Genomic DNA, 12231 nt, shown 5'->3' on the forward strand with positions numbered 1-12231 from the left:
TCATTTACTGTATAGCATAAACCGCGATCAATAATACGACTGTGTTAAATCTTGAATTTCACACGGAAAAAGATGGCAGCCTTTTCAGATTCATACCCAACAATGAAAACCTACATGTATCACAGAATTTTCCTCTTTAAATTTAATTTAACCATCGAAATATGTAACAGTGATGATACGACCGATCGATCAGGCGATTCTCTACCAGTACGATCCAGTTAACACAAATATCAGGCTTTGATTATTCGAATACTTCATAAGCACTGGGGCGTTGCAAGTATTCCTCAAATGGCGCAGTATTCAAAGGTTACCCCTCGATCAATTGTAATTATCGAACCTTAATTAATCTACTTCTCAAATTTTTTTCTTTTCATAAAATAATAATTGAAACCCTTGAAAATAATCTAAAGAAAGTAGTACTGAAAAGCTCGCAATAATAACAGAAATAAATATGATTCTTAAAGTATTCTTAAAGTATTCTAGCATAAGTTCGTAAAAATCGCCTATGTTTTGATGCCCCTAGAGTGACGTTACTCTTTAAACGACGAATCGACACAATTCCCTCAGCTAATAAACAAAATGTCGCGTGTCGTTCAGTTTCTTCATTTCGACTACACTCTAGTTAAATGTTCAGACTCAGGCGACATCCAAGCTGGTTATAGAGGTAGAATTACCTATTTAGGCTGAACCCAGATACGTTAAATCAACTTCTCGGTTAACCGAACACGGCGGCGCAACGCGACACGCTCGAAGCTCGTGTGGCTTCGAATAAGCTATTCGCGAAACGTAATCAAGCGCGAATGAAACAAATTTCGATATTAAAAGTCTGATATTGCACTCCTCGGAACCAGGGCCAAGTATCTGACTTGGGGGAGAGTTTGAAGCAAACAGTCAGCGAATACAGGGAGGAGGACAACAGGGTGAAATCGCGAAATTTCGCTCAGCTGCTTCTTTTTTCCTCTCTTATCCTGTTCTCGTTTGCTAAAAACGACGAGACAACAAAAAATGTAAAAATCTGCACTCTGCTGCGAATTGCTGCTAAGAAGATGTTGCTCTATGGAACTCCAGTTATGAAAAGACATTTTTGAGTTTTTTCTCTTTTTTTTTTTTGAGAAACTATAGTGCGTAAAGTGTAATTAATTTGAGTACAATTACCAAAGTTAGTGAATTTCTCGTAAAGTGAATTCTCATCAAGAGATATTAAAAGCAGAAATCAAATTGACCCGAACAATGTATAAGTATTACAGTTAATAGCGCTAAGTTAACTCGAAATAAGTTATGGCGCTAATAAAAATTACCTTCCTCTCTTAACTTCCTTATCATCATATTTAACTTTAATTCGTACCACTAAAAACGTTGCGTTCATATTCCAATCAGACTTGATAACTAGCAATAAAGGAACCTTCCAACGTGTGACAGAAGATATACGATACATCTACGTACCACGAACGATAAGCCACGAACTGAATATAATCGTAATCCTTATTCGCTATAGTCTCGTATAGAGTTCCACTCTTTTACAGGGTATAAAAAGTAAATTAAAGCAACAGCGGGACATGATTATCTCGTTCAATGTGAAGAAAAAATGGTACAGTAACTCCAAGGAATAGTGGAGGTACTGAAGAACTTACGAGTACATATGATCTGCTATATTCTTTTCTAAATGTAATTCATGAAGCTACAATTTTTTTAGTACCTATATGTTTGTCTTAAATTTGTTATTAAATTAAATAATATATAAAGAATGTAGTGCGTGATCAATCTTGACAAAGACTACTTCACAGTTCCACAAGAAATGTGTGAAATCAAAGAAAGTATCTATTTAGGTAACTAATGTCTCAAAAACTTATTCACTCATTCTTGAAAGAATGCGAATTAAAAATATAGATACTCAACATAAGTAATACATGCTAAATATGATGTGACTGAATGACAGTCGTGCATTCATGTATCTGGATTCGCAGGGGTTGAAACTGCCAATAAAAAAAAGTCTCAAAAAATGTGTTAAATCGATGCACGCTTTACCAACTCAAGTACCATTATAAAAGACAACTATTCTTCACTAATAAAAGTTGTGAACAATGGAACAAACTCCGCCAGACGATCCAGCCTACATAACTATAGCTACTTCCTCTGAACGCCCATGTGCATCGCAAAAATTTGAAACGCAATACTCGCGAAGCCTAGATACGTCAGATGAAGTGATCGAAGCTAAAGAGCAATGGACAATGTATTTCTGGAGTCGATTACCCGGAAAATCGATAAGGACGATCTAGTTTTTTCTCCCGGGGCCATGTCTGCGAATGTTTAGTCGGTCTCTCCAGTAAGAAATGCGCACAGAAAATTGCACAACTGTCTGCAGAGCAGATAGAACTGGAATTCAAGAAACGGATCACTGCCGCATGAGTAACTACGTAATTGATCGTGGCGGGAAATCGCGCGTTTAGGCTACACGTGATTTGATTCGCAGAACGAAGGAGGCTGCTCCACGGCTGGAAAAATCGCCAGAGAAAAATCCTGTTACTCGACTGTGCGCCTTCGGGATTAGGGGGAGAGAAGGTGGATCGAGAATAAAAAAAAAAAAAATGGAAAGTCGTGGTAGGTAACTGGGAATAAAGACCAACTACTATGTATTGGGGAACAGAGACCTTACTCTTAAGTTTAACTTAAATCCGAGACGCAATACGAAACTAGATTCTTGCGGTTCATAGGTCGTCGGAGTAATAAATACAAATACGATACAAAAAGTGTGAGATATTATATAATTAAAGATGAAAGTAACGAAGGCTTAAAGTATTAGTTTTAAAAAATCGCGATAAGATAAGTACAGAAACTCCACTAACCAGTGCGTATTATATTATTACTATATTTTATATTTTTTCGTGAAGAACACTTCGAAGAGTAATTGTAAATATGGAATTAAGATGCTGTATCTTACCCTTATTATACAAGGTGTTCTGTAATGAATGGGCAATACCTTAGGGACTGATTGAGAACCTAAAAATAATGAAAAAAATTTTAATAAACGTATATCCTATTTGACCTTTTTTACGAGATATGCGGGGATACTTGAAATTCCTAATGTTAACAGGCAAGGCTTGTTAAAAGTGCTGAAATACTCTGATACAAAATTGAACAAGAGTTTAAACGAATTTGAGGAAAATCGAGGAATATTGGAAGAGTAGTCATTACGTATCGAGAATAGACGTTTCCAATACTGCGTTGAAATGCAAGGTAATCATTTTAAGCATCTTCTATGGAGGTAATCAGATACTAAATAAGAGAACATAAAACTCACTATATATCGTAAACAAAGTTCAATAGAACAAGTGTTTGTATGAACTTTCTTCATTATTTTTAGATGCTGAATCAGTTCTTGAAATATTACCCAATTATTATGGAACACTCTGTATAATTATTCGAAAATCTATATTTTATCGCGTAGGAACTTAAAATGAGATACGTTAAAATGTCACTTTCGAGTTAGGATGCACAGTTTAAGCATATATGCACTCGATTAATATTTCTCTAATTATTTCAAAACGCTATTTTAATTCTATAGAAGAGGATTTTATAAAATCGATTTCGTGAATTCTGCATTCACCACTATCGGCAATCAATCTAAAAACATCCCCCGAGGTCCCTGCAAATCGATCCTGTGCATAATAGAAACGAGACAAATCGTGTTAACTAAAAATATAATCGAGCTCTTAAATGCTTGAATTACTTCTGCAGACAAAATATAATATTCATTCTGACGAAACTCATGAATAATTCATACAGGGAACCGTCGAGGTTTCCTGCAGATTCCAACCGCTTGGGCCAACATTTAAACCCATCTCCCTCACAAAGGAAAAATCGGACGAATTTCAGCGCCCATTTTCAACTTATTTTTCCACGAAGAATCATCGCAATTTTTCATCTGACACCAATTACGCGGCATCCCGTGGACAGCTTCGATGGCTATCAATATCCGATATCAACTCGTGCTGCAAATGGAACCGATGCGGCGTAAAAATTGAAACAGCATGCTCCACGCCGAGTGGAGACCGAAAAAGAGTGAGGGGCAAGGGCCGACGATCAATCGACAAAAACAAATTTCACGCGGGACAATGGCTCAAAACTCGAAAGAGAAATCGAGTCGGTTGTGGAAGGAGTCGCCCCGTGAACTGAAAATATGAGGGGCACGAGGAAACAGGAAGCAATCGACTAGACTTGGTCGAGGTATTAGGACGATACGTAACACGGTTCTACCTATCGGTTTCAATTGCAGACACATACCAGAACAAGATTCCTAAATACAGACTGAAACTTGCTGCTCGCGCGTTCCTCCTTAACGGGGCGCCTCGCGCGAATGTGTGTCGCGGATCGAAGAAGGCACAGAGCCACTTGCACCGAGCTTTAAGCCTTGTATACGCTTGTAGAATGTTTAGACCATATATACTACTAGATAAGACATGTATATAGGGCGTGCACAGAAAATCCACGAGTTTGGTTAAGCAAAGGTAACTGCCCAAGCGTGACGTCACACTGGGTAAAAAATAATCATTCAAAATGGCTGACACGGCATTAGACGCTTAGACGCTACTGACTTACCAAATATTGGCAGAAATATTTTCGAGGGAATATACTTCCAGAAAATGAAATTAAAAAAGTCGATTTTTCTAAATTTCTAGAATAGAATACCACCTTACGAGTAGATTGTGTTACCAAAGTCAACTTCGTTGTGGAGCAAAAAACATTTAATACTCTGTTCTTTGAGCACAATTTATTATTTTTCTCAATTTTCATAGTCTAATCTCAGTTATTTTGTTTGAACCTTTTCGATTTATTCTTGCCCATAGATATCGATGGATTGACTTGAAATTTTTTCATTTTTATTAAATGGTATTAAGTGAATCGAACACCTGTTTTATAAATTTCTTAAGACAATTATTTTCAAAATTCCTTCATTTAGTATACTTAAAAACTTGTTGGAGTTCGTTATAAAAGTTTCATTAAATTTCAGATTTTCAGAGTTTGAGAAAGTGGATCGAAATGGATGGTAAATTTATAGAAGCTGGTAACTTATGTAATCAACTGAACTGATAAACAGCTACTACCTTATAAGTAGATTAAGAGATAAAGTTAATCAAAGATGATGCCGATTTCTGGGCAATTTAGAAGGCTGAGCAAAGTAAATATTAGACGTTGCAGATATGATACTGTGAATGAGAGATAAGATACTGTGTTTTTAACAACTAAGCATTTAAACTGAAGTAATACATTGCTTCTTCTACCTGGTAATAACATAAGTAACATAATCTTAAAATCTTCGTAAAGAGAAAAATCAATACTACCACACTTCATAATCAACTTTCTCAGGTTTGAAACTCTTATAATGTTTCTCAAGTAAATACCTTAAATAAGCAAAATATTTTAATAGTCACAGTACTGAAAAGTCCCTTTAACCTTTTCCCATGTTCTCATTTCAACTTACAAGGTATAAAACGATCGGTCAACTTCTCGTACCACTCAATATAAGTACTTCTATGCTACTACCACTTGAGTAAACGTATCAGAGAGAAACTAAAAATCAATACAGAACTGTTCGAGGATTCTGATTCTCTTCTTTAACACAGACATCGGTACTAATTCTTTAAACCATAAGCGAAAATCGTTTATTCTCTGTTCGCGAACAATTGATTGACCAGTTCGACACAATGGAAAGCGAAGAGTGAGGAGAGCTATTATTAACTAAATCGAACATATTGTATCAATTTTTCACTAACTCGACATAGAAACATGTCGATGGTATAAGCTACACGAATTCGCCATTGTCGATTTTTGAACTGCTAATTACTGATATCCATGTTTACATGAAAATAGTGCTCCTACTGTGCAATGGTTATAGGCAGCGCTCGATAACATGTCAGGAGATTTAAACTTTTGACAGTTACGTAATCTAGTAACTCGAAAATATCAACTTGTCAATCACCATAGTTGATTTCAAATGTTATATGAAATTCGAAACTGTGAACATCTAAAGTTTGTAACCTTTGAGAATTTGTGAGACTTTGAGAATTGTGAAAGAATTTTAAAGAAATTCTTGGTCTCCCGAGGTCCATTACGTTTGCAAGAACGATCACCGAGTGAATTTTCGTGGAGATCGTTACTCAAATCTGGTGTATAACGAACGAGCTTTGGAAGGGAGTTTCACGAATAACAAAGAGGTTCCTACAAATCGTTCGACTTTCGATGATTTGGGGTAACCATTCCTTAACTACGAAACGGATCTAGCTCGTAAAATTTCATGAAATATGCAACGTGATGTAAAAACGGGACAGAGAAAGTTATGAAAAGTTATCGAAAAAATTTACACATCGACTCTAGAGTAACTTATGATATTTTGACTATTTGCATGTCAAATACTCTGTGATTGAACACCATCATATATCTGCAATATTACTTGTACAGTTGTATGTAAATAATAATTTTCTCTACCAATATGATTGCTCTGTCGCATGTAATTTCTAAAATTCAAATAACTGATTTTTTAATATGTACTGTGTTCATATAGCAGTACGTATTTGTCCAACAATGTTCATTCTCCAATCTCCCATCAAATAAACACTATTTGTTCGTTTTCACGAGTTTCATAATTGCAGGAGTATTAATCTTGTTCGGATTACACTGTAAATGAATAAATAAATAAAGAAATAGTGAAAGCTGGGCACACACTGATTAAGTAACAAGAAAATACCTATTAATTTTGAGTATCCACGACCACCTTCCTTTTCACAATTTCTTTCCTGCTCCCTTTTCTCTATTTATAGAAGAAATATCTACTTCCTTGTAAATTTGCTCATTCGTTCGGTATATCGTTCGACAAGCATACAGTGGACAACAGTTGCGTGTGATCGAAAGTAAATGCGAAACACAGGCTTTGCGACGCAAAATAAGTAATTTGCATACTTTCAACGGTGATTAACACACCTATATCGATCATTCAACCTGTTCTTTCTTTACGATCCAATCGAGTCCTCATAATAATGGTACTTGTGGAACTGCAAATTTCAAATTTACGATATCACTACCACAGAACACATTTCCAGAAAATGAGAGAAACAGTAAGGTTTTTCGCAGCTATTCTCCACGAAATGTAAAGAAAAAGTGAAAGAACAAGAGAATAATAACACGAAATTGCGAATTTAGAACCAAAGTGTTGGAATCAAAACACTACAGGAATTTGAGAAGTTTGGGGTTACAGTGCAGTTTAAATTTTTACTATTTGGAGGAACACTCAAGATGAGAAATAAAAACCAGAAAAATGCAACAGCCAACCTCGATCTCCCCCTAAACTCTTCCTCCGTATTCCAGATACGTACCTACTATTGCACGCCTGCAAAAATGCAGGGTATACGTAATTTCAAGTGTAAAAAGAAAGGAAGGAAGAATTAAATAAATAGCTTGTCAAGGCAGTGACCCGTATAATGGCAACCATGATGTCGAGATTACGAATTAAGGGTCCAGAGCGTCGAAATGAGAACGCATTCTTTCCTGAAATTTTCAGTTGTATTCTAGCATTGATTTGACACAGTGAAGAACACGAATAAAATATAAAAAACCTGATCCAGGGTCGGAGGGAGGAAAAATTAAATAAACAACTTATCACATCCATTTTACGTGTAATAGTAACCGCGGTCGTTGGTGGTGGATTCTGAAACCAGGGCGTCGATATTGCATGTAACTAATAATGGCAACTGAAATGTTTCGAATTGCATCGAACTGGTATGTGTGACGAAAAATTCGAATCACTTCGAAATTGAGATTCGAACTCCCAACACTATGTGTAACGTTTGTCTTCTAGTTATCATCCAGCATATTCTACCACGTCCTGAAAACGCGCGAGAAACGTAAATTCAAACAAAGGGGGCGATTAAAAGGATAGGAAATGGCGAATGATAGCAGGAAAATCGATTGATGATAAACGTTCGCAAATATTGCTTTCATCAAGCCAGAACGTCAATTTTTTGTTGAGATGAATATGAGGACCGCCTGTGATTGCATTTCATTCATCACTGTATTTCTACGGATGCACACAGGTTTCATATTATACAGCACGTATCGCAAATTTAATATCGGGTTTAATACTGTCCAAGCTAAAAAACCAATTCCCAGGGTTTTACGAAGCTTTCTGAAAACAGTTTTTCATTCGACCGATTTTTAACGCCGAAGCTGTCCTTCGCTGCTCGAGCAAACAGATCACAATATAGATAGGTAAGATTTAAAAGATATGAATGGAAGTTTAGATTTCAAAAGAGTATGAAGTCTTAATACGCTATTTACTGGTGCTAAGAATTCATTATACTAATTAATGTATAATATTCAGAAAAAAATATCGAATAAATGAAATCGTATTAAATGATATTCTCATTTGGTATTAAAATCAGTTGAAAGTAAGAGTGGTAAGATAAATTTAAGCCAGATCTAATTCAGATTGCTTGGAATAGGATATTATTTAAGTGTCATGAAAATTTGAGCGTCAGTTTAAGCACTGTCAAAACAAAGGCCATCGATTTTAGTGAACACTCAGCTAATTTGGAAGCACCTACTCGTTTATTAAGGGTTGAGATAAAAGTCGTAGCTTGAATAGTTGCCCGTGTACGGACAATAATTCTATGTACAAACACTCAATTAATTAACGAGGGCAAGTGGAAGCAGAAACAGTTTCTCTGTGCTGTTAGCTCTTGCATACCCACGATATCATTTTTGAACACTCACCAATTTCAGAAAGCTAACATTAGGTCTGGTTTAGGTCGCCGTTTTTCAGAATTCATTTTCAGAACGACGACTTCACCGTCGTTTCTCAGAAAATTCAAATCTCATTTATCAAAAAAAAAGGAAATGTAAGACGTTCTTCTTAATGTCTTTGATAATTACTAGACGCTGGTAAGTCAAATATATGAACACCTCTTTCTAAGAAAATATGACTCATAGTTCACAAAATATTAACAATAGTTAAAGCTGATTCATAATCCTGAAATATATGAAGATTAAAATAGTTGAAAATCTAAGCTACAAGATTTAAGAAGCTAATATCACGTTATGTAGAAACGTTTTCTCTATCAAAATTAAAAATCATTCCCCTTAGTCCATCGGTAGTTCCCAAGTTAAACTCGTTCGCTACCAACAGTATTCATAGTACCTAGGTGTCCACACGAAAGGATTAATCCCCCTCAAAATTCAAAGCAAAACGTAATACGTATCACGATACGATGGAAGCCCTGTTTGTGAGATTATGTACGCTCCCAGCCGACCACTAGAATATTCATACGTGGAAACTGAATTTAAACAGCCTATAGACGGTGGAACACGCGCGATACGCGTACACGTCCGTATGCATTCGGACGAGTTCATTTGACCACTCGTAAACGAGCCACAGTATCCGCGAAACGAGATATAATTCCCGCGGAAAGGCGAAACCTCTACTATAACACAGGCATTAGCAATTACTCACTTTATGCAATCAGTACGCGTGACTTCCACGGGGTTAAAAACAGCTCTACCCTAGACCTGACCCCGCCGCCATTTCCCTCGCGACTTTCGATAGGAGCAAAGCTGCGAGGAGACCTCTCGCCTTTAAGGTTCTCCACCCTACGAGAAGACCAATTCACAGGTATCTCGAACTACTTTTTCCCAAGGTGTACGTGTGTGCGGGGCACTTGTAAAACGCTCGCTATAAAACGGTGCTCGTAATATCCCGTCTTTCCGGCGCTGCACAATGCTGCGCTTGAAATTTAGCCGCTCTTAGCCCCCTCCTCCCCCGCAGCGCCGACAATCCACAGCAAAGATACGGAAAATCGCGTAACGAGAGTTACGTCCAAGTCGTTAACTTGGCAGTCGACTTTACGACGCGGAATATTTTTCAAGCGACGAGTCGTGTTAGCTCGAAGAACGCGGCGTGTTCCACTTGCGCGAATAATTGCGGCGGGGGTTCTAATGGTGAAACTGCAACGATATGTTGAATGGAATAAGATATCCGCTTAGGGGAAGAAAAACGCAGATGTGTTTTTCATGGTCTTTTTTTTTCAGGGGTGAATAAAATGGGATTATACTGGAAGGGAATTTTCAATATTGGAAACTGACATTCTTTAAAATATCATTTTCAATACCGTGCGCTTATAGAAAAATATCAGGCTACTGTCTGAAAGTTTCAAGGAAATTTGAACTTCAGGAGTATGATGTTGGAGGTATTGGAAAAGAATAAAGCACTTGCCAGTCGCGCCCTGGGCAGCGTGAGCCTTCTGCGTTATAATAAGATTCCTCTGTGTGCCTTGTTTCCAATATTGTAGTACGTAAAAAGTCTACATAATGCATGTATCTATTGGCTGGGTCTACTCCAAAATGTATAGTGTTCGAGAAGTGTTGGGTATCAGCTGAAAGTGGTTTGACTTTTCAAGCTGATTATTGAGAATAAAATTTGTCGTTATTGCCCTTTGGCACAGTGCAATGTTTAGAATTTTTAGAAAAAAAGGGAGTTTAAATTTTGAGTCAATCTCGCAGCAGACATCACACTGCAGGAAGACTTCGTCGTGGGAAAGTGCAACGGTCATCTAGTTCCGATGTGGTCTTTTGTATCAAATAGAGACCAATCAGAGCCCGTTAACGATTTCTGACTCAATTGGGATCAATCGAAGGCTGGCCACGCTGAAAAAGCAGCAATGTATAAGGGAGGCGGCCGAGCAGAAGTAGCGCTGACGAAGTCGCGGGGAAGGGGGAGAGAAGCACCCCCTCTCGAGAAGCGGCGAAGGAGCAATCGATGCGGCAGCCGTGTGTAGTGATGGGAGTTCGAATCTCAGCTTCGAAGGGATTCGAACATTCTCAAGACTATGAATACTCGAATCGCTTCGAACATGATTCGAAGCCAGAAACTCTTGAAAGATAACTCAAACTTTTCAAACTCTGCAATACTTTATGGTAATAAACTTGGAGAAAGGTATACATTGGAACTGCTTCTAAGATTTTTAATTATTACCTATTTCTCAAGACCCATTGAATCTCCCAAAACTTCGAAAACTATCAAGACTTTCAAGAGCTCTAAGCTTCGAAGCATGTTCGAAGTGATTCGAATTTTTCGTCACACGTGTAGATTCGAAGCGGTTCGAAACGTTTCAGTTGCCATCACTAGCCGCGCGTCGACCAGGCCACGAGACTGCGATTCCCTGATGCACATCGTCGCCGATCGCCGGCCACGACTGGCTTTCACCATAATTATATGGTGTATGCCGAGGGCAGGCAGTCCTGGCGTTCGTGCATGCGTCGTGTTGCAGCCGAATCGGTGCCCTGCTCGGTGGGGACTCTGATGCAACTGGTGCAAGCCTTGCGCTACAAATTACGATAGCCCTAGGCGCGGGAACTGGCCAGCGGGTTCGAGAATGCCAGAAGAGGAGCAAGAAAAAGTGGCCGACGAGGCAGGGGGAGGGCGACGACCAAGTTTGGAACCGTGACTGGAGCCTGACCGAAACGATGGGGCCCTCTAAACTCTGGTAGCCCTGATGGAGGAAGAGTTTCCTGTTGGTCTGGGATGGAGAGACATGTTGCTTTATGTATTTCAGGGGATTAATAGTCTACTTATCATGCTTCGATTTTTTATTGCATACAACTGCAGTTCAGTTATAGACACTATATTGCCAGTTTTTTTTTTTATTTTTTGTAACCTTGTGAAAAGAAGTTGTACAATAACTTTCCTAGGGTAGTTTTAAAGGGTAAATCCTTTACTTATACATTTCTAAATTGAATTTCCTTGAAGATGTTTCGGCACTAGCAAGCGACTGAAAAGGTGAAGATGGTTTCTTTTCTAAAAGATTTTAAAAATTCAATTGGTTGTAGTTTTCTGAAAACATTCTTTTGGCAATTGAATTTAGGATGAATTTTAAAACCAAAGTCTAATGTTTCTAATAATTCTCATAAATGTCGATTTACAATTTTTTATTGTTGTTTTATTCCACTTTGTTCGTTCGTTTACATTAGTGAAATTACTTGACTTTAAGTCTTTTGAATTCAAATACTACTGAAATTCTCCATTCTACCAATAGTATAAATGAATTAATGTTTATATTCACTCGCGCACATCACGCCATCTCTAGTCTGTTGTTTTGTAATTTAGTCCATTATGATGAGAAAATATAGAATAATATCTCATTTGGAATGGGAATATTCAGATAATATACTCTGCAGAATTATTGTTTT

General features: G+C 37.6%; 1 protein-coding gene across 5 annotated transcripts in view; it reads right to left on the minus strand.

Moving 5' to 3' along the window:
• The window catches only part of LOC143179930 (low-density lipoprotein receptor), a 60561-nt gene that overhangs the window by 29399 nt on the left and 18931 nt on the right, over window positions 1–12231 (minus strand). Inside the window, exon 1 of one of the 5 annotated variants that reach the window (XM_076379378.1) lies at window positions 2939–2949. The exons of the other annotated variants lie outside the window; for them this stretch is intronic. The gene's annotated coding sequence lies outside the window, so the exon portion shown is untranslated. Of the gene's footprint in view, window positions 1–2938; window positions 2950–12231 lie in introns of those variants that run through there. 5 annotated transcript variants of the gene reach the window in all.

Source organism: Calliopsis andreniformis, chromosome 5 (genome assembly GCF_051401765.1).
Source record: "Calliopsis andreniformis isolate RMS-2024a chromosome 5, iyCalAndr_principal, whole genome shotgun sequence".
Classification (NCBI taxonomy): domain Eukaryota; kingdom Metazoa; phylum Arthropoda; class Insecta; order Hymenoptera; family Andrenidae; genus Calliopsis; species Calliopsis andreniformis.